Genomic DNA, 22,472 nt, shown 5'->3' with positions numbered 1-22,472 from the left:
ATTACCTTGGCTCTGTCCAGCTTCGTGGTACTTGCATATTTTTAAGTCTTGGTGCATGATAGTTAGGACACCCTGTATAAGCTATGCACTTCCTTGGAGAAAGTTACAGTCGTATTGCGCGGTGGCCCACACCCAAGTTGGCCCCCATCCAAATTTGGAGTTGGCCAACCCCCAAACCCCCAAATTTCATTCGGCTCACCTCTACTATAAGCTTCCCCATGCATTTTCTATGGAGCCCTATGTATCCCTATGGGTATTGCCTCTGATCAATGTTTTTATTGTTCCTTATCTCTTATAAAGATACCAATCATCTACATTTATATTATAATGAATAAACATTTTAAGTTCGCAAATTACACATTTTGCTTGATGGACCTGTGGTACTCGCCAAAGAATGTTTACGCATTAAAAGTAGTGCTTAGCTGACAACTTGTAGCCACTTGTGCAACCCGGCGCAAAACACGTCAGCATATCACATGCTCGACACAAGCCAGGCTTCACACCTCCGCAGACCAGCTCAAGCACTCAAACCTCCGAACGAATTTCTGCAGGATGCAACAAATGCGCAGCACCATAACAACCACATGGGACGCAGCTGTAGCAAAGGCATGCAACTGGAAGCGCTGCCGGTAGCGCGACTCGATCGCAGCGCCGTTAGTTCTCACGACTGCCACGGAGCCCATGTTTTCAGTGGAGCTGTGAAACTGAGTTGGTTCTATTAACGTTGCTCGTAGTATTGTCTGCTTGCGTCAGCTTGTGTCAGCTTTCGCTCACGCTTGTTTTGATTGGCTTTTCAGGCGAGATCTTCATGCGGTCACGTGGCTGAATGAAACGCCTGCCCTCGTCCACCAGTCATATCGCTCGTTGTGTCACGCTGCTCTACAGTGTTCTTGATTTGAAATTACTGGCCTCGTGGTACTGTTACCTCTGTAGCTACGTCATGGAACTTGTTAGCTTTCAAAAGAACTTACTTACAGACTTTGAAAAAAGAAAGTTCAGCGAAAACTGACGAGCTGTTCTAAAGTTGCTCAATAAAAGTGTGTTGGCTGCAATTCGTGTGGTGTCGTGATGCTGCTCCACATAACACGTGTGTTATGTGGAGCAATATTACTCGATGACACAGGATCTTAGCTAGTGAGTTTGTCACCAAGTAAGCCTGTTTTGTGATGTTTTGGGGCTTGCTTTGGATGATACGATACTTGGATGATACGTTTTATTTTCTGGTTTCCGCGAAGATCGTATCAACGAAGTTCCACTGTAAATGAATTTTTCGTCATGTTCATGATAACAGTGACACAAAAGGTATAGGCGACCTGCCTCACACATGGCGCTATAAAGGATGTGCCAAGAATCAGGCGGTTGGTGGAAAGTGATGCCAACAATGGCTTTCTGTTGTCTCGCCCACCATCGAGGCCTGGGCACTGCCATGCAGTAGCAATGTGCAGTGCTTCCCTCCACGTATTGTTAGAACACGGGGAGAGAAGCTCCAGCTGGTATTTGCATTCGGCGCACATGTATACATACACTCACAGACACCGACCAGCAGCCAAGCCAAACTCAGGCGAGCAGGCAGAGAAAGCAAGAAGATGGGACTTTGCTGTACAAGAATGCTGCCGCTGCTGTTGTAGTCGTAAACGTAAAAGAAGTCTGCAGTCTTCTTTTAAAGGGGCTTCTATGCATTGTCATAGCATCGCACATGCCTTTCCTCACCTTGCATGTAGGGCAACTCTGGGGATGGGCGCTGAGGGGGGGGGGCGCCGTCAGCCTGCAATGCTGCCACACGTTCGGGGCTCAAGGTCCACGAGGAGAGCGGGTCGTGCAGCAGGACCTCCACCACCGTCACCAGCAGCTCTCGGGAGGCACGCATCACCCTGGTTCGCTCGCAGCATCTGGCCATGATGGCACAAGCCACATTCCACGCTCCACATGTCCAGGGAACATGACTGTGCAATAGCTGGAACTGCCGACAATTGGCAAGACATTGGGAAACATTAAGAGTCTGCGCTTTGGTGATTTGCTAATTCATATTGTGCATGAGGTGTGCTTCACAGAAAAGAACAGAGTGAGGCATGCCCTTATTTCTGCATGTCCACATTTATAGATGCTCGTACAGCAGCAGCATCCCATGGCTGTACGATGACGTCAACTTTCAATAACGTCATTTGCTAAAGTGCATGTGTCTGCCTCACTCTGTCCGTCTCACCCTAGCACAGTTGGGAAACAGTCAGCTACATATACGCGCAGGTACTGTTGTGCAGATACATGTGTCGGCAATAGACGTTTGGTGTTCAGCTATGCTGGTACAGCTTTGGTGATGGACCTGGGCCCAAGAAAGCAGCCTTACAGATTGCAAAGTTGAAATGTTATGTTGTGCCACATAGCAGGTGTAAAGGGGTTTCTAATTTCTTGTTGCAGGCATGACGTGGACATACACGAGACGATGCACAGCATTACCTTCCACATGCATTTCCAGTTTTGGCTGCCATACCACCCCTAAAGAGTCATGGGACACATTGTGGGGGTAAAACAAGACCACAAAAAAAAAAGAAAATTACCAGCAGACACCTTCAAATCTACACTGATTACTACAAGGTGTATTGTATAATGTGTGTGAAGATATATCAACTTTCTATGTGTCATCAGAAGGTGCTATGTTTGTAGCTTTCATAACCAGGTGCCTCATTCACACTTGCTTCTTCCCATAATTTTTTTACTCTGGGAACAATTAAGGTCATGCAGAGCGGTGACATCGAATCATGCAGTGTACCGTCTGTGCTTTTGTTCATTCAAAGGCTGAAAACATCCACCAAAATACAGTAAAATCTTGGTGATACGAATCTCGCGGGTCACATGAAATATTCGTATCACCAAATTCGTATCATCAAAACATTACGCAAAATCAAGAAAAAATGTAATTTTTTTACCAGAAGAGATTCCTAATAGTGGAACCCCATGATACCTTCCTCGCTGCTGCGTTTTCCCGGCTGCTACGTCGCGTTTTCGCGGTCCCGACCTAAACCTCATTGACTTCCACGTACAGTCGAATCTCATATTTCGAACGCGAAGGGGCCCCGAAAATTTTTTCGAAAAGGACGTATTTTTTGAATTATTCGTGCACCATAGCACGATGCACGAACGGTGCGAGTCGTGAAATATTGCGGCACACAAGAGCATAAGGAGCGAGGGCCATGAACTGCCCACGCCCCCAACGCTGGCTTCCCGATAACGGCAGAACACAAAACTTCAGGGTGTGGGCGGCGCTGGCACGGCGACGGGTGCACGTGGAGATCGTGTAAGGTGAGGGGGAGGGCGGCAGGGAAGTGGATTTGGCCTCGGCAACTCTGCTGCTTCGGTGGCTCCCCTCGCCCTCCTTGTCAACTCCCTCACCTTCGACTGTCACCGTGTGCGCCCGCTGCCGTGCCGGCGCCGCCGCTCCAGCCAACCTGGCGCCAGCTCCCCGAAGTTTCGTTTTCTGCCGTTATCGGGAAACGGGCGTTTGCCGGCGTGGGCAGTTTCGTTGGCCGGCCTGGGACAGCGCCGCTGCTTCCCTCTGCGCCGTAGCCACAGTGTGCAAGGTCAACACGTAACTAAAAAATAGAGGAAGCATAAAGAAGGATTCACTGCCATTTTCTCCGCGTGGCTGAGACGTCGGCACGTACACGCGTGTTCCGGCACAATGCCATTTGAGACCTTGCCATTTGAGAGAGGGTAAAATTTCCGCCGCGTTTTTTTTTCTTTTTTAAATTTTTTTTGTTCGCGCACGGCATTGAGGGGTCTCTTCTAATAAGCTTTACTCTATGGCAGTGCCGGAGCAATGCCGGTCGGAGGCGCCGCCGCATGATTTGGCACGCTGCTGAGAGCATTTTATGTTCGAATTAACCGTCGCAAATGCTTTCGCGTTCCATTTACCAGCGTTTTTGCAGAGCCACGTGTCTGTGCCGGTCGCTCCGCTGGCTCGCCTGCCGCCGCTGTTGATCACGCATTCGTATGATCCGCAGCGGCGCTGCAACGCGTTCGGAACAGCTGATTTTTTTCGTATTGTGAGCAATGTATCTCGGCCGGGGAATGTTACGAATTTGTATCACACCGAAATTCGGACCAGCCGGGATCGTATCACCGGGGTTTTACTGTATCCATCATGTGCCTGCCATAAAGATAGAAAAAGCCTGCCATTTTCTGGAGGGAAACAGCCATAGAAGCTATAGAAGATTGGCATGGTGCCATCATGGGGCATTTCTGTGCCAACAATAAAGCATGCTGAGAATCTCCACTTATTGCACCTCTGGCACAGTATGGCCAATTATTAAACTATTTGACGACTGACGATCACCATCTAGAGCAAGAGTATGTTTGTTTAGGCCAATTACTCACAGGTGATCCTGATCAAGACAAAAATTCACTCGAGAATAAGAAATTAGTGGGATCGAGCACATACGGCAGGCATTACCAAGTCATGACTGTCAATTTACCGCTACTCTTGATATGTACCACTCTATATACAACACTATGTACCACTCTATATGCCAACACTCATTGGCAAACACCTCGAATGAAGACCGTATACCAATTGAAATATCATTAATATACAACAAAAAACATAGTGGTCCCAACACTGCGCTTTGGGGAACTTCCGACTCAACTGGTGCATATTGTGAAGATATACCCTTCAGAACAACAGCCTGTTTCCGCAATAACAAATATTTGGCAATGCCCACTCTATTATCTTACCATCCAAGTGATAAGCTTTAATTTGGAAAGCAGGAGACTGTGTTCGACTACATCAAATGCTTTACAGAAATTTAAGAAAGTGCAGTCCACAACTAGTTCCTTATCAATTGCTGAGGCTAAATCGTGAATAAACTCTACCAACTCTACCAACTGTGTATTGCAAGGTAAACCACATCTGAAACCATGTTGGCTGGGGCTTAGGAGATTATGTTTGGTTAAATGGACCATAACGCAACTATATATTACATGCTCCATAACTTTGCAGGTTATACTATAGTTAGGGAAACGGGTCTGTAGTTCTGAATGGAGTTTCACTCCATTCATACATACACATACTCTTATGTATGGGCACGATTTGCGCTAACTTACAATCATAAGGCATGTCAATTTCATTGAGGGACTTCTGGAACAACTGAGTGAAATGAGAGCATAACGCGTCCGCACAATTCCTTATAATAGCAGCAGGAATGTCATCAAGGCCGCATGCCCTTAGCCTGGTTCCCATCTTTTAACTTACGGATACCTTCGACACAAAAAAAAAAGCTCTCAAAACTAAAATAACCAAGAGGCAAAGATCGCATATAGCATATAAAAATGACAATTTAACAAGTCCGAAGCTCTAGAAAAGAAATCAACATCACAAAAAAATGTACAGGTTTACAAGAGGAGTGAACAGAATTTTGTAAACACGAGACAACCACCAACGAGTTGACGCGAAAACAGAGTATAAAAAGTAAAAGGTGATAGTACAAGTTGCTCACAAGATGTGCAAAAACAACAGTGCACACTGCTATGAATGTACTGGCCCTTCTCCCTGTAACAGTATACAGTGGAATCTCGATAAGATCACGGCTAATACGAAATTCCGGATGATACGAATTTTTCTGAGGTCCCGGCCGAGTGCCATTACTTTGCAATGTGCTAGAGAACGGTTGTTACGAATCGATTTTTGACCCGCGTCGGTTGATACGAATAAACGCCGCCCCACCGACGCCCGCGAAAAAGAACAGCGCGTAGTCACGTGCATTTTCCCTTTCTCTTTTGGTGCGGAGGCGCGGACGCGGCGCCGGACAGCGCGAAAGCCGCGACTGGGCGCAAAGAGTTGAAGCGGTGGTGCTTTTGTTGCTTTTGTGCTTTTTTTTCTCTCTTCGCTCGCTGCAGCGGCCGCGTTCCCCACGTGCGGCCGCCGCAGCAAGCGAAGGTTAGTGCGGTCTATCGCTTCAACGGAAACTGAGCGGCGTAAGCACAGTGCATACAAAGGTCAGAGCCGTGTGGAGATCGCTTTCAAGATACGGTGCGCGCGACAACACCGACAGCCAGCACAGGCACAAAGTACAAGAATGCATTTGTTGGCAGAGTAGGAGCCGCCCCCACTCCTTCCCTCCTGCGCTACCTTCCCGCTTTCCTCCTTTCGCGTGGGGAGTTTGGGTCCCCAGTTACCCTTGCGCTCGGTTGCAAGATATGCATTTGGCGCCGCAGCACAGCGTCGCCCCCCCCCCCCTCCCTCCCTCCCTCCCATAGCCCATGGCCTTTCGTGCAACGGAAGTCGCGTTTGCTCTCTGCTGTGCATTCACTGTCCTGAAGGCGCGCGTCCCCCGCGCGCTTTCACTTGCACATACGGTGCGCGGTGACAACTTTATCGCCCTTGGACTCATGCTCCACATCTCATGCTCCTCCTCCGCATTGCCCTCGTTGATCTCCTCTCCGTCGGTGGGCACCCTTGCTCGCTACCGCCCTTGTCGGTGAGATTTTCCCAAGGAAGCCGCAATTTCGTCTCACGCGGCTGCACTGTAAGCGGTATGCGTATACATGATTCTATGGGAGGGTAAACAGTCGGAAAAGGCCGCGTTGTAGCCATTCTGCACTATAAACGGCTACGTTATAAGTGGTCTATACTGCAAATACTTTTTACGTACGTGTGCCTGAGTGTGTTCACCTCTCGACTCTTTAATTTAGCTAGTTTTGATTGAGTTTCGATGATACGATTTCGGCTAATACGAATTTTTTTCGTGACCCCGTGAGGGTCAGGCAAGACCTGCCCGTCCCAACTGGGAGCGGCCCGCGGTGGCTCCTCCCCCGTAAGGGGTTCTCGGAGTCGCTCCTCAGGACCTAAAATAAAGTTCACTGCCTGCCTGCCCACCCCGTGAGATTCGTATCATCGATATTGACAATGGCTGCTTTTAATGCAATGCCACGCATCATGGTTCTTAAGCTTCATTAAACAAGCACAACTTGGCCAATCAGGTATTGAGAACGAACATGTGAAAGCAGGACGTACCTACGGAATGTTCCTTCCACACCACAGATGCCCATACCATCCACAACATCTCTAGTCAGGCGGAACGGCACCGTCTCCGGTGTGTTGAGCACACGGCCTTGTTCAAATGCAACACCTGAGGAAAGCAAAGGGCAGTTTCAACACTGACGAAACCTGCTTAATGGTGTAAAGGAAGCAAAATCTCATCGTGTAAAGCGCTTCTGCTACTTGGAAACCACATGTAGAGGGACAAGCATCAGCATGCGTTATCAATAAACTGTGCGAGGCACATTCCGAGACCAGAGTGCACACCTCTGTTGATTGTTTAATAAAAGAAGTGTTTGTGCTCAGTCTGAAGGCGCTCGCTGCATAGTAGAAAGTATGGCGAGATGGGCTTGTTGGTTCACCTTGAATGGCAGTAATGGAGCGCTTAGTAAAGACGAGGACAAAAAAGGAGATGCTCGTGTGTTTCCTTTTCAAATGTGAAGCATTTCTTGCCAGTGGCTCAGTCTGTTGTCCCGCATCCCACACCCCCACAGCGCATGCGCATCCCCTCCCCCCTCTCTCCTCTAGGAATCCTGTACGGAGCGGCGCCCACGTCCCACACCCCACAGCGCATGCGCGTCCCCTCCCCTCTCTCTCCTCTCTTATGCTCCCCCTTTCTCTCTTCTAGGAATACTCTACGGAGCGGAGCCCACATGCCACACCCCTACAGCGCATGCGCGTCCCCTCCCCTCTCTCTCCTCTCCTAAGCTCGACCCCTTTCTCTCCTCTAGGAATCCGGAGCGGCGCGCTAGACAGTGGTGCGACAGCTGCATACTCCGCTGGGGGCGCCACGCTAGTTCCGTGGTATGAAAATGACGGAGTGCGAGCGCCTCATTCTCTCTCCTGTGCAGCGCTGCGATGAGCGCTCGGGCCGCTACCGCGAAACCATCTCCCGCTCAAGCTAACCATCTCTCCGGTGCTTCGCATCCACACATAGTTCCCTTTAGCGGGAGATGGAGTAATCTATTTGTCCTCGTCTTTACTAAGTATAATTTATTTATTCAATAATTTGCTTACTTTAAATACCTGCAGGGCATTACAGAAGGAAGTAGGGACATCAAATACTGTAAACACAAATACAATTATCAGGTCACAATATGATCTTGAAGTGCATTTTTAAAGTCACTCGAATCGGTAATAGCCACAGCGAAGGAGGCGGGCAAGTGGCTCCTGTCATTACATGCTTCAGAAATGGAAGAATGAAAGTGTTGGTTAGCATTATGATGACGGTCAATACGAGGTATGAACGGGACAGTAGCTCTTCCTTAAGCTATGAGAATTATGGTAATAAATCTTATTAAATAAGGTGAGACATGTTATTTTTCTACGAGACGGAAGTGATGGGCGATGTAACGGCATTTTCATTGATGATACTGCCACGTAGTAGTGACGCTGAATAAAACAGTCGCAAAACTGTGCATGACGAAACTGACTCCCTACTGGGCGAACCCGTGCCCACAAAAGCAAGCCACACCCAAAGCACAACGACAGCGGCGAACACAGTCGGCCGATCGGCGAAAATCTGATCAGCGGCGAAACGTGTCGGCTTTTATACCTGAGTCATCGAAGGTTCCAGATTAATCCTTGATGCCCGCGGGTCTTCCAGAAAGTTCTACTCAATTCGTGTCGGTCATACAATCAGATAACATAAGCGTCGGTGAAAACAGGCAACGGAAAGAAGCATCGATAACGTTCTAGAAACTTCCGACGCCGAGCGATAACGTTTAACATTTGTTAGCCGGTGGAAAGCAGCCACCGGTGAAAGATAAATGTATACGTGTCAATACCCTCCCCTTAAAAAGCATCGTCCCTATGCTACAAACACGAAAGCGAAAACAAAACCACGCGTACAGAAAGGGACAAAAATAACAAAGCAACAAAGGACCTAAGTTCATCAGCGGGCGTAGAAAGGCTTAAGACGCACCACGTGGATGACTTCAGGTCGTGCGCGGCGCCGCTGTGATTGCGAAATACCGTCTGGCACGACCTCATAGTCCAGTGCGCCAATACGTCGGATGCACAGGAGCTTTGCACACCCAGTGCAAAGCTCTTGGACTCCAGCATCGCAGCCAACACCGTTGCGAGAGAGCCACAGGTGGGCCAATGGATTCAGCCCAACGTCGTGCGCCCTGTGGACCTTCCCAGTGACACCCGGACGAAGTTCACGACTGGAGCGATTGGCCCAAGTTGCCACCCAAGAACAACGCGGATCAGAAGCGTGCAATCATAGTCGAGTCCTATCACCGACGGGTGCATCTGCATCACGAAATGCTTCACCACACCACTACTCCTTTGAGTACCTAATATCTGTAGGAATATCTATTGGCAATTTCCTCAGCGATGCTGGCTGGTTCCGTGAGAGTGAGAAGGTTCTGCTTAGCTGTCTTTCATTGTGTCGTAAGATAGATGACTACAAGCACTGGGTGTCTGCGCTGGAATGTTGCCTAAGGCAACATTCCAGCACGTACAGCAGTCGTACTGCAAGTTCACAGAGGCCATGGATACCTTGGAGGAGACCAAGCAGTACATTGTCAAGCTCACCAATGTGGGCCACTCGCTCAACCTGGCGGGCCTCTACTCCGAGTTCTCATCACTCTACTCCAGCCGTAGCCAGTACAAAGAGGCATATGAATGGGCTATGTAGGCTCTAATGCACCTTAATTCCAATGCACACCCTAAGTCAATTATTAATGTCCTCCGACAAGCTTCGAAAGCATGTGTTGTAAAAAGGGAATTCAAGCAGGCGGAGCTCCTGATTAAGCAGGCACTTCACATGGCCTGGGAGCATTTTGGTCGGGAACACCCAAAAACAGCAGACACCCTTCTTGACTATGGCTTCTACCTGCTGAACCAGACTCTGTGAGTCACTGTACGAGTCTATAGGAAAGTCTTGGATATACGGCAAAGTGTCCACGGTGGCAACAACCTCTATGTTGCCCTTGCACATGAAGATCTTGCTTACTCATTCTATGTTCTCGAGTACCAACCTGGAAGGTTTCAGAATGCAAGAGACCATGCTGAAAAGGCCATGCAGATCATGACCCGTCTGCTTCCTGAAGACCATTTACTCCTGGCTTCTTCAAAAAGAGTGAAAGCGCTGATCCTGGAGGAGATAGCTATTGACAACACCGACAAGGAGCAAGAGATGCGGCTGCTGCAGGAAGCATTGGATCTACACGTGTCAGCACTGCGCCTCTCATGCCAGGCCTTTGGGGAGATAAACATTCAGACAGCCAAGCACTATGGAAACCTTGGTCGTCTCTACCAGTCGATGCGACGCTTCAAGGAGGCGGAAGAGATGCATCTGAAGGCGATTGACATCAAAGAGAGACTACTTGGACCTGAGGATTACGAGGTGGCCTTGTCGGTCAATCACCTAGCTTCACTACAACTATGACATAAAGCTCTATGAGCAGCTGAGCACCTCTACCTCCGTTCTATTGCCATTGGAACAAACTGTTTGGAGAGGCATATGGTCTGAAGTACGACTACCGGGGCCTGCTGAGGGTTTCTATGGAGATGAACAAGACCAATCAAGTGCTTCGCTACACACGGGTGCTAGAAGAGTGGCGGCAGCTGCGTCAGCACAGTCTGCGTGAAGGCCACAATGCTTCCCCATTCATCTTTTGTGTCTGCAAGGTGCCCCCCGAGGATACCTACACATACATCACCAGCCTGCGGTAGAGTTGCCCACCAAGGTTCATAGATGTAATCGAGCCCTCTGCAATGCCTGAAGTGTGTGTACTGCCAGTCCCAGAGTTGGTCACCTGGCTTTCCTTACTGTCAGTGCCCTGGCCCATGGTTTGTCCATCAGCACTGCAGTTCAGTTGCAGGGCCATAAGGATCCCTCTTTGCCTGGCGTGGAACGCCTTATAAACTTCCGATACAGGTGCGTCCTGCTCCGAGCGATAACGTTTAACATTTGTAGCCGGTGGAAAGCGGCCACTGGTGAAAGATAAACATGTATACGTGTCAATACGCTAGGAAGATGAGAGTAGTAACAGAAAATGAAACATGTTCAATTCTGAACAGCTTCAATGGTGGCTAGTGAGACTTTGAATGAATGAATCCTACAGAGCTGATACATATTCTAGTTTGGAACGAACAAAAGCTTTACAAAACAGGAGTTTAAGAGGTGCAAGCACTCAAGCATGCGGTTAGCCCTATCAACAACATAACTAATGTGCGGCTGCCAAGGAGGTTAGCGTTAATGTGGGCTCAAAAGTATTTGTAAGTAGTTAATTCCACAAGAGCAGAACCATCAATGTAATACTTGCAAGCACTTCTTGAAAGTTAACGAGAAATTCTCAATACTTTGCACTTGCTTGCATTTTGTTTCATTTTCCATGTGTTACACCTTCTAGTACTATTAATACAACTAGTACAGTGCAACCTCGTTCATACGATTCTGCGTAATACGTGTTTTTTTCCCGGCCAATGCCTCATAGGAGCAATGTATTTTCATGCGGTTGATTTGATCGCATTTTCACCTGAGATTGGATGATATGACTGCAAACTGGTATTTCTAAAACTCGTAGCTTTACATTTAAGTGTACTAGATTAAATTACATTCCAACGACCCACGAGCGAGTTAAGGACTGGTGACACTGGTGGAAAAACGTGCGCCTCAAAAGCGGCCGCGAAGCAGGTTTTTTCGTGCCGTGGGAGGGATCGGTCCCGAACGGAATTAAATTGCCGCGTGCCCCGGCAGCAAACGAGCCGTGAGCAAAGCAGACCAATGAGAGCTGCGCCTTCATTAATGGAAGAACATTGGTATCATGCGGACCCGCCCAATCACTATTTTTGCACTTGCAGTATCGTCTGCTCGCACTTGTTTTGGTTAGCTTTTCAGGCAAGATGCGGTCACGTGGCTGAATGAAGCGCCTGGCCTCGTCCGATAGCCGTTGTGTAACGTTGCTCTACAGTGTTCGTTTGTTTCAGAATTCTTGGCCTCGTGGCGCCGTGACCTCCATGGCTATGTCAATGAAACGCAAGGTGCTGATTTTGAAAGAAAAACTCGATATCATCAGCACCGAAGGAGGTCGTGACAGCTGCGGTGACTGGTGCTCAACTGCTGGCAACGCACTCGCAGCGTGAGACCCTCTTCGGGGCTTCATCGCAAATGTGCAGTTGAGTGAGGAAACGGCGGCTTCGTCTTTCAAAAGAACTTGTTTACGTCTTGAAAAAAAAAAGAAAGTTCAGCAAAACACGAGCTATTTTAAGGTTGCTCAGCTGCGGTTCGTGTGATGTCAAGTGATGCTGCTCCGCATAACACGCATGCTATGCAGAGCAGTATCACTCGACGCCACAGGAAGTTTTGCTGCGAGTTTGTCACCAAGTAAACCTGTTTTCGTAGGTTTTGGGGCTTGCTTTGGATGATACGATTTTTGGATGATACGTTTTATTTTCTGGTTCTCGCGAAGATCGTATCAACGAGGTTCCACTGTAATATTGTTAAAGACAGAGCAGAACATTGTTGATACGATCCAGTTTTGTACGATTTTCCAGTGCCAACGTTTGTGATTGCAAATGCAAAAAAGTGACCCAATACCGTTATGCTTCTTTTTGCCAGTTATAATATGTTTCTGGAAAACATTTTTTGGCACCGACGTTCAGTCACCAAAATATGATCATATGATACGTTTTCCAGCTGCTAGATCCTATGTGAACAAGAAAAGGTGTGAGGTACGCGCAACTGAGTGTAGGCACCCACAATGGCAGCTTCCCCACAGTACTCGCCAACCCTGCTCACAAAAAAATGCCGCCACTTACTCGGTTCCCTATTCCAGTATTAACAAATCTCCTTGCGGGCCTTCGTACGTCGCCATTCGCAACTATAGCCGCCAACCCAATTGCAATAAGCATAATTCACCCACATGTTTTGCAGCGCATGTAGCATAGGAAACGTCAATGTCGCATGGCACATGCGCGAAAACGGGGCTTTCAGAATGGCCCAAGAAGCCTTTCTAAATATCAAGGAAAGAAAATGATAGTGTCAGTTCGTCAACCTGTATAACGGAAACTTTCCCTTGACGCGCACGTGTAGATGGCATTTTGATAGCTTTGTTTTCGTGCATGTGCTGTTTGTGTCATGTATCTCCTAGTTATCCGTGAGTACACAGTGAGAGTCTGTGCTTGTCCTACGTACCCCCCCCCCTTTTAAATTTATATATTTATAGTTATTTATCGTTTACCCACAGCACCTATCGGCATTACAGTGGGGGGCTTTACAGACATAAGAAATTAAAGCAGGTAAGCATGACATGGGGTTTCGATACATAACTATTGTGCACTCACTCAGAGGCATACACAGGGTGCACCAACAAGAAGAGAAACACGAACAGATTTACTTGTTCAGCACATCTTGCGTAAAAAAAAAAGTAATAAGAAACAACAACGTAAGCACACTGTCAACACAGCCTAAAAAGAAAGAAAGTTTCATGGTTACAACTTCTGATGTAAAAAATGAAAGTCGTGTGTATCACTAGATAAAACAAAAAGAACAACAACATACAAGTGCACCAAAAGACGAGGCACAATGTGAAGCAGCTGAAAACATTTTGCGTGCTAGTATCATATCACAACACGGAGTGCACTTTGTGAGGCCTCACAAACCTAGTGGTTTCCAGTCTAACACACTCGAACCTCGTTATAGCAAAGTTGAAAGAGAGCCGACATTACTTCGTTATGTCCGTTGCTTCGTTATATCCATTACTGCCATTACTGCAATATTGGCAGTGGTGCGCACAATTGTAAACATGGAAATACGAAGATGGCTTCGCTGCCTACGAAACCACTACGTGGCCAACATGCGATGAAATTTGAATAAAACCACAAAAGAATCTTCAGTGTGTGTAACATGCGACTTAGCACCTTTCGCGTCCGCTTTCCACTTGGCTCGTCATGGTCGAGCAGCACGTGGTGATCGAGGAGGCAAGGTACTTCGCCGCGCACTCCGAGATTGCACCAATGCCAATGCGACCTCGGAGTCCACGCCAGCTGCCAGCCAGAGGGAGAAGTGAATGCAGGGCATGACCCACACGCCGGGGAGGTCTCTGAGGCCAGACTAGCTGCGGCTGCTTAGTGGCACTAAGTGAATGCACCAATTTAACACCGCGGCGCGTAGCCACACAGCATGAGATGGCGCGTGCAGTTGCGCGTGACCCCCCGATATTGCGCCGGGAGATTCGGAGGCCACGCCAGCTGCGCCTGCGCGCCGTGCAGAAGTGAATGCACCAATCTTTCGCACCGCCACGCGTGGCCACGCAGTGTGGCGTGGCTCGCGGAGCCAGGCATGCTCGAGAGAAGTCAGTGGGGAAGTGCGATTGTAAGCTGCGGTGTGCATGCGTGTGCAGCTAATCGCAGCAGCGAGAAAGACCAGTGTTGCTCGATGACGTATTCGATGCAGGGACATGGGAGTTTTGAATTGCCGCAGCGAACAGCAGTCATCATCATCGCATACCAGTTTAATAAGATACAATAAGCTGCAAACATCCTTATAGATGAGTTACCTGAAAGCTGATGTCATGATGTATGTGGGTCATTCCACGCCAACTGTTCCAACCTTCACGCTCCCCATCAGTGATTTTTGAAAAAAATTGAGGACTATCTATTTAAAACAAGAAGTTTTCCTGTAAAACATTTTTGCAATAGAAAATTTAGGCACCACCAGGAAACATCTGAAGTTTTTTTAGAAAGCTCAAAAGCAGGAGTTGTAAATTGCATTGTTAAAAAATTTGCTCTTCTTAAATCAGGCGAGGACAGGATCTTCCATGGAGAATGAACATAAGCTTTTCACTTAAAAAGGTTTTATCGATCTTTACGTTGGCGTGAGTTCTTATACGGTCCATATGCAGAACTTGGTCCATATGGGAATTTTTTGGTAGAAAGATAACTTTTACCCAAAAGCGATATTGTCGCGATGCACAAATCTCAGGAGGTTTATTATAGAAGCACCGCGCCGTACTCGGGAGAAGGAACCAGAGAGGCGCCAACAACAAGAATCTCTTCTTTCTCTCTAGATGCCCTCCGGAATCTCGAGCAGCCCGGTCGTCGTCTTTGTCGGCGCCAGGGTGCACTGTGCACGAATACCGACGCGGCATTACCCTCCCCCAGAGCGAGCATCGTCCCGATGCTGATCAGATCGTGGCAGAAAGACTCGTAGTGATAGCTTGGCGGTGTCCACTTCACTCTGAATGATAAGGCTTCATGCGCACTAAGTGCACTACCTCAGGCACCTGTTGACGACGTTTCGAGCAGCATGAACATCACCAACCACCTCGTAGGTCACGTCGCTAATACGGCGTAGAACCTTGTATGGTCCGAAGTACCGGCGTAGAAGTTTCTCCGAGAGCCCTCGGCGTCGGACGGGAGACCAAATCCAGACTCTTTCCCAGGCGTATAAGCGGCAAATTGGTGGCGGAGATTGTAGCGTCGTGCGTCGCGTTCTTGCTGACTAGTTATCCTGACGCGGGCGAGCTGTGTTCTTCGGCGCATTCAGTGAAATCTGCGGCATCTGCATCTGAACCATTGCAGTCATGAGGCAGCATAGCGTCAAGCATTGTAGTGACTTCTCGACCATGGACCAGAGCGAAAGGCGTCATTTTCGTTGTTTCTTGGCGTGCCGTATTGTATGCGAATGTGACGTATGGTAAGATTGTGTCCCAGTTCTTGTGCTCCACATCGACATACATGCAAAGCATGTCTGCGATGGTCTTGTTGAGGCGCTCGGTAAGCCCATTTGTTTGTGGATGATAGGCCGTCGTCTTCCTATGGGCTGTGCCACTCAGCGTGAGCACAATTCGCAGAAGCTCAGCTGTGAATGCGGCTCCTTTGTCGGTTATGATGATCGCTGGAGCACCGTGTCTGAGGACAATGTTCTCGATAAAGAATCATGCTGCTTCAGCTGCCGTGCCGCTCGGAATCGCCTTGGTTTCCGCATATCGGGTTAGATAGTCCGTCGCGACTATGACCCATCTGTTGCCGCTGTCAGATAGTGGAAAGGGACCCAGGAGGTCTATGCCAATTTGAGCAAACGGCGTTTCCGGTACTGGAACGGGGTGCAATAGCCCAGCGGGTTTAGTCGGTGGTGCTTTGCGTCGCTGACACTCAAGGCATGTCCTCACGTAGTGCTTCACCTCGTCTGCGAGCCTAGGCCAGTAGTAGTTTTGTTTGATTCGTGCTAGTGTTCGCGTGTAACCAAGGTGGCCCGAGGTGGCTTCGTCGTGGCAGGCTTGCAAGATTTCGCGGCGCAGAACTTCGGGAACTACTAGCAGATGGCTCTTCCCTGTTGGAGAGAAGTTCTTCCTATAGAGAACGCCATCGCGCAAACAGAATGAAGGTAGACTCCGGGAAAATAATCTTGACACCTTCGTAGCTCGCCCTTCCAAGAACTCGATCAAGGTGTTGAGCTCTCGGTCGGCTTGCTGTTGCTGAGAGATGGCGGCCGCATCAACAATCCCTAAAAAGCCTGCGCATTCATCCGCATCTGCGCTCGGTGATTCTATAGGTGATCTGGAGAGGCAGTCGGCATCAAGGTGCTGTCTTCCCGATTTATACACCACTGTCATATCGTACTCTTGCCAAACGTGCCAAACGTCCGTACGGGTCTTTCATATTGGTCAGCCAGCAAAGCGAATGATGGTCGCTTACTACTTGAAAGGCGCGGCCGTATAAATACGGGCAAAACTTCGTGACTGCCCATACGACGGCCAGACATTCCTTCTCCGTGGTTGAGTAATTGGACTCAGCACGTGACAATGTTCGACTTGCATAAGCAACTACTCTCTCGGCACTGTCTTGCCACTGAACAAGGACAGCTCCAAGGCCCACGTTGCTGGCATCGGTATGGATCGCCGTTGACGCATCCTCGTCAAAGTGAGCGAGTACTGGCGGAGTTTGTAGACGCTGCCGTAACTCGTTCAACGCCACTTCTTGCTCCTCTCCCCATACAAACGCAACGTCGTCTCTAGTGAGGCGGGTGAGTGGAGAGGCGAGATGTGCAAAATTGGCAATAAATCGTCGGTAATAAGCGCAGAGACCCATGAAGCGTCTGACCGCCTTCTTATCCGTAGGCCGAGGGAACTTTGTGACTGCTGCAGTTTTATCGGGGTCAGGCTTAACTCCTTCTTGACTAACTACATGACCCAGAAACTGAAGCTGTTCAAACCCAAAGTGACATTTTTCAGGTTTCAATGTGAGTCCCGCGGACCGTATGGCTTGAAGAACTGACAGCAGCCGCTTTAGATGTTCTTCGAAAGTGGCGGAAAAAACAATCACATCGTCGAGGTACACCAGGCATGTCTTCCACTTCAGACCGGATAAGACAGTATCCATGAGCCTTTGAAACGTGGCTGGGGCCAAGCATAAGCCGAAAGGCGCCAGAACCTTGAATTCATAAAGCCCATCAGGCGTCACGAATGCCGTCTTCTCTCGATCACGCTCATCTACCTCTATTTGCCAGTATCCACTCTTAAGGTCCATAGAGGAGAAGTAGCGCGCATGCCGTAGCCTGTCTAAAGAGTCGTCAATCCGCGGCAGCGGATACACATCTTTCTTTGTAACATGATTCAGCTTGCGATAATCAATGCAGAACCGCAAGCTACCATCTTTCTTTTTGACAAGCACCACAGGTGATGCCCATGGGCTGTTCAACGGCTGGATGACATCATCCTGTAGCATCTTTTCAACCTGCTGCTGTATCGCCTCGCGCTCTTTCTGAGCTACACGATACGGGTTCTGTCGGATGGGTCTTGCTGTCTCCTCCGTGATGATGCGATGCTTTGTCAGCGGCGTTTGACCAACTCGCGACGTAGACAAGAAGCAGTCCTTAAACTGTTCAAGCAGTTCCATAAGCCGGTGTCAATCTGCAGGTGTTAAGCTCGGTCCAATATCGACGGCAGGTGTGCATGGCATTGTAGGAGCCTTGGCTTCTCCTTGCATAGCAAAAGAGTCTTCAGTGTGGTCGATATCATTGAGATACACGACAGCGGTGCCTTTACTGATATATCGACGTTCGTTTGTGAAATTTGTCAATAGAACATCTGTACGCCCGTCGACTAAGGAGACGATGCCACGGGCGATGGCGACTCCTTGGCGGAAGAGGAGGGTGGTTGCATGTTCCGCGACCGCTTCTTCGGTGAGCTGTGTGCCACAACTGACGGAAACAAGGCTGCAAGACAGTGCGGTATGCAGACGTCCTCGTCGATAATACGTAAGGTGCGGCGCTGTCGCTCTGTTCCATTGGCCATGTCGTTAGCAGGAGAAAACGTTACTACGCCATCGCGTATGTTGACAACGGCACCATACTCCCTTAAGAAGTCCATGCCTAAAATGAGTGATTTGCAGCACTCCGGCAGAATCACAAATGTGGCGACAAAAGCTGCGTTCCCGATCGTGAGCCTTGCAGTACATTTGCCTGTAGGAGTCATAATCTGGCCGCCAGCATTGCGAATATAAGGGCCCGTCCATTTAGTCCTGACTTTCTTGAGTTTGTCTGCCAGCGGCTCGCTCATAATTGAAAAGTCCGCGCCAGTGTCTACTAAGGCCGTCACTTCGTGCCCGTCAATCGTAACAGCGAGGTCGGCAGTCACAGTTTTGTCGGCATTATTTACGTTTTCCGCGCCTTCCGTTCTCGGCAACAAGGGGGGATTTTCGGCAATTTGAGGACTTGCAACCTTCCCCCTTGAGGTCGCTGCTTTCAGTTTCCCCGCCGTGGGCTGGGAGAACGACCTCTCACGACGTCAGCAAAAGTGCGGCTGTTCGGCGAGGCGAAACGTGCTGGAGACGGTGAGAGCGACCGGAGATTCGAAGAGCTCACTTGCCGGCCAGTGCGGCTGTCGTCGAAGGGGACACGGTTTTCGTCAGCCAGGCGACGCGTAGTGCCATATGGGCCACTCTGGTAGCCAGCTGGGCGATGAGGGCAGAAACGATAGATGTGTCCTGGTTCGCCACAATTGTAGCACAATGGCCGCCGATCTTCAGTGCGCCATATCGGTCCTACGGAGCTGGGGCCATCTGACAGGTTCCCTTTGGGCCCAGGCTGCGACAGGAGGCCGTTGACGGTATTGTGGCGACGGCAGGGAGGACAAGGGACGGTAAACAGCGTCTGTATGGCTGTATGTGTTCGGCTGGTACGGCGGCTCAGACGGCGACGGACGGCGGACCGCGTCTGCGTAGCTATATGGATTCGGCTGGTATGACAGCTCGGTACGAGGCTCGGAAGGGGCAAGCACCTGTCGGAGTTCCTGTCGTACCACTTCAGCGATGGAGGCAACCGGGAACTCGTGCGGCGGTGCGAGCCTAGCGTTCTCCTTCGCAATTTCCTAGCGCACAATCTGGCGTATCAACTGGCGCAAGCAGGATTCATCGTCCGTAACCAGTGCTGCGGCTCCTGTCGGTGCCCGGCAATCAGACGATCGTACTGTTGGTACCGCTGCTGCAGCGCCCGCTCGATTGCTGTGGCCTCTTTAATGAACTCGTCCACTGTTGTCGGTGGATTGCGCACAAGGCCAGCGAACAGCTGCTCCTTGACACCACGCATGAGATGGCTGAGCTTTTTAGCCTCCGGCATGTTGGGATCTGCGCGGCGAAACAAACGCGCATGTCTTCGGCAAACATGGCGACACCTTCATTTGGCTTTTGGATGCGCGTATCGAGAAGGCGCAGTGCGTTTTCACGTCGATTTGTGTCCCCAAATGTGTCGAGAAACCGACGCGAAAAGTCCTCCCACGTTGTCAGACTTCCCTCGCGGTTTTCAAACCACGTCTTTGCACTTTTTCGAGTGCGAAATAGACGTTGAAAAGCTTCTGGTCGGGGCGCCAGTGATTCGATCTCGCTACCCTTTTATATTTCTCCAGCCAGTCCAACGCATCTTCATGCGCGTCACCGTGAAATGGTTCAGGAATCCGAAGGTTTTGAACGGTTACCTGAGTTGGGCTGCTTGGAAGTGCCATTGCTGGAGCTGGGGTGGCGGCCGTTGATGAAGACGATGTTTGCAAGACGCCAAATTCGGGGCTCAAACCTTGCAGGCGGCGGCTCGTGCGGTGCACAGGCGTCTCGACGCGTGGGTGTCTTGTGGGGCTAGATGCAGGGCTGCTCGTAGGAGTGCCGATCATGAGGCGACGGTACCCAGCAACTCCACCAGTGTCGCGATGCACAAATCTCAGGCGCTTTATTATAGAAGCACCGCGCCGTACTCGGGAGAAGGAACCAGAGAGGCGCCAACAACAAGAATCTCTTCTTCTTCTCTAGATGCCCTCCGGAATCTCGAGCAGCCCGGTCGTCGTCTTTGTCGGCGCCAGGGTGCACTTGTGCACGAATACCGACGCGGCAATATTTTATAGTAACTAATAGCTAGAAAATTGTACTGTAGTACCGTAAGCGAAAAATAATTTGGGACGGATATAACATGAAATGGCCAGTACAGCTGGCGAAAAAGTTGCAAAAAAGTTAGTTTTAGCTTGCTTAGTTGTAAATTTAGCATTGAGGTAGTTGGGGCAAAAATACGCCAAATAGTCTATTTATTAGCAACATCCATTGTCTACAGACTGAGAAACTTTAATCAAATTACTTTTTGTATTAAGCAAGAAAAAAATTTTGAAGATGTGTTATAGTGGTCTCTGTGCTTGCACGCGTCCTAGCAGTAAGTAGAACTTGGGCGGACGCAAAATTGCCCGAGTCAATGGAGGAACATCGAGAGAAGATAATCAGCTCCTCAAGTGTTTATTTGAGTACTTTATGTGCCAGTATTAGCCTAGCCAATAAAGAATGCGAGCCCCAATAGAGAGCATTTAACCGGAGGTCGCCTTACACCGATGGCCTGCATAGCGTCGTCACGCGGAACCGGGTAGTTACGCCGGTGTGTACAGAGCGCAGTTACGTACACTAAGATGTAGAAATGGGCAAAAACATTATGATTAGGAAGAGAATCTGTTGCTTTATTGCAGCAAATATGTAGCAAATATCGGCCAGCACAATCGTGTTTTTTGCAACCATGTTTCTCCAGAAAAAAACAAGTGACAGACAAGACTGTACAATGCCCTAGTATAGGCAGACGTCCTAGCAGGCGTGCTCAGATCATTCCAAAGCAAGGCTGTGAAATTTTGCAATCGAGTGCAGGATATCCCCAGTGTGGCTTGCACATTGAGGAAAGGCACCTTTCAGTTGGCGATATGTAGCAGTTGTGCCACTGGAGAAGCTGTATCCATGAAATTACTTGTCACACTTTTGTGAAGACCCTTGTACAGTATAGACCACTTATAACGTAACCGTTTATAGTCCATAACTGGCTACAACGCGGCCTTTTCCGACTCCTGTTTACCCTCCCATAGAACTCCATGTAGTATATATGCATACCACTTACAGTGCAGCCGCGTGAGACGGAATACTGGTTATAATGTGGCAAAATCTCGCTGACAAGGACGGCAGCGAGCACGCTTCTCAACAAGGTGCGTGCTCCCGGCTGGCGTATGCATTATACTGTCGCGTATACTCTGCTATACAAAACACGAATGATATCCAGCAAGCGTAAGCGTCGACCGCGATGCGAGACGAACCTTGTTCTCTTCTTTCAGTCCCCCTCGCTGTGCCACACCATGTGGCATTACCCCCTCTTCAAAAAAAAAAAAAAAAGGATTACTACATAGGCTTGACGTGAGAGCGCCGAGATGGCCTAGGACAACACACAGGCTGTAGTGACAATCACTGTTGTGCGATGTAGTCACAAAGCACTCAGGGACGAGAAACAAGAAAAATTAGCCTAAGCTGCTGAAACGTCGGCTATTAGGGGCTATAGTATGGTTTCAACCGCACAACATGCACAATCTCAGATTGCGGTTGTCGACGTCGGGGAGGCTGGCCTAAGTCAGGAAGGACTTCGTAATTCACGTCACTAATTCGCTGCAACCTCTGTAAGGTCCGAAGTAGCGACTCAAAAGCTTCTCAGATAGTCCTTTTCGGCGCACGGGAGTCCAGACCAAGACTTGATCACCAGGTTGGAACTCGACTTGCCGATGGCGGAGATTGTAACGGTGCGCATCGATGCTCTGTTGTTTCTTTATGTGCACTCGGGCAGCTGACGGGCTTCTTCCGCGTGTTGCACGAAAAGTTCGGCATCTGGGCGAGATTGAGATGATCGATGTCGTCGCACGGCAGCATTGCGTCTAACATAGTCTGCACTTCCCGCTGTAAACGAGGTAAAACGGCGTGAAGCGTGTTGTTTCTTGCGTAGCAGTGTTATAGGCAAACGTACGTAAGGGAGTATCTCGTCCCATGTCTTGTGTGTCGACGTACATAGACATCATGCCAGTCATCGTTTTGTTCAGTCATTCGGTCAAGCCGTTTGTCTGCGGATGATAGGCAGTTGCCCTTCGGTGGGTCGTGTAGCTGAGTTTAAAAACGTCTTAATGAGCTGTGCCGTAAAGGCTTTGCCTCGGTCTGTGAT

General features: G+C 49.2%; 1 long non-coding RNA gene and 1 pseudogene across 1 annotated transcript in view; one reads left to right on the top strand and one right to left on the bottom strand.

Annotated features, from left to right (window-relative positions):
• The window catches only part of LOC119434969 (uncharacterized), a 46,461-nt gene extending 44,619 nt beyond the window's left edge, over positions 1-1,842 (bottom strand). Inside the window, exon 1 of the long non-coding RNA XR_005188719.2 lies at positions 1,711-1,842. This is a non-coding gene — a long non-coding RNA (uncharacterized LOC119434969). The remainder of the gene's footprint in view (positions 1-1,710) is intronic.
• Positions 1,843-9,045: 7,203 nt separating this feature from the next.
• LOC119434967 (amyloid protein-binding protein 2-like) lies at positions 9,046-10,737 on the top strand (annotated as a pseudogene).
• The last annotated feature ends 11,735 nt before the right edge of the window (positions 10,738-22,472 follow it).

The sequence above is a fragment of the Dermacentor silvarum genome, unplaced genomic scaffold (genome assembly GCF_013339745.2).
Source record: "Dermacentor silvarum isolate Dsil-2018 unplaced genomic scaffold, BIME_Dsil_1.4 Seq351, whole genome shotgun sequence".
In the NCBI taxonomy this organism is placed as follows: domain Eukaryota; kingdom Metazoa; phylum Arthropoda; class Arachnida; order Ixodida; family Ixodidae; genus Dermacentor; species Dermacentor silvarum.
This window is presented reverse-complemented; position numbering and strand designations above follow the sequence as displayed.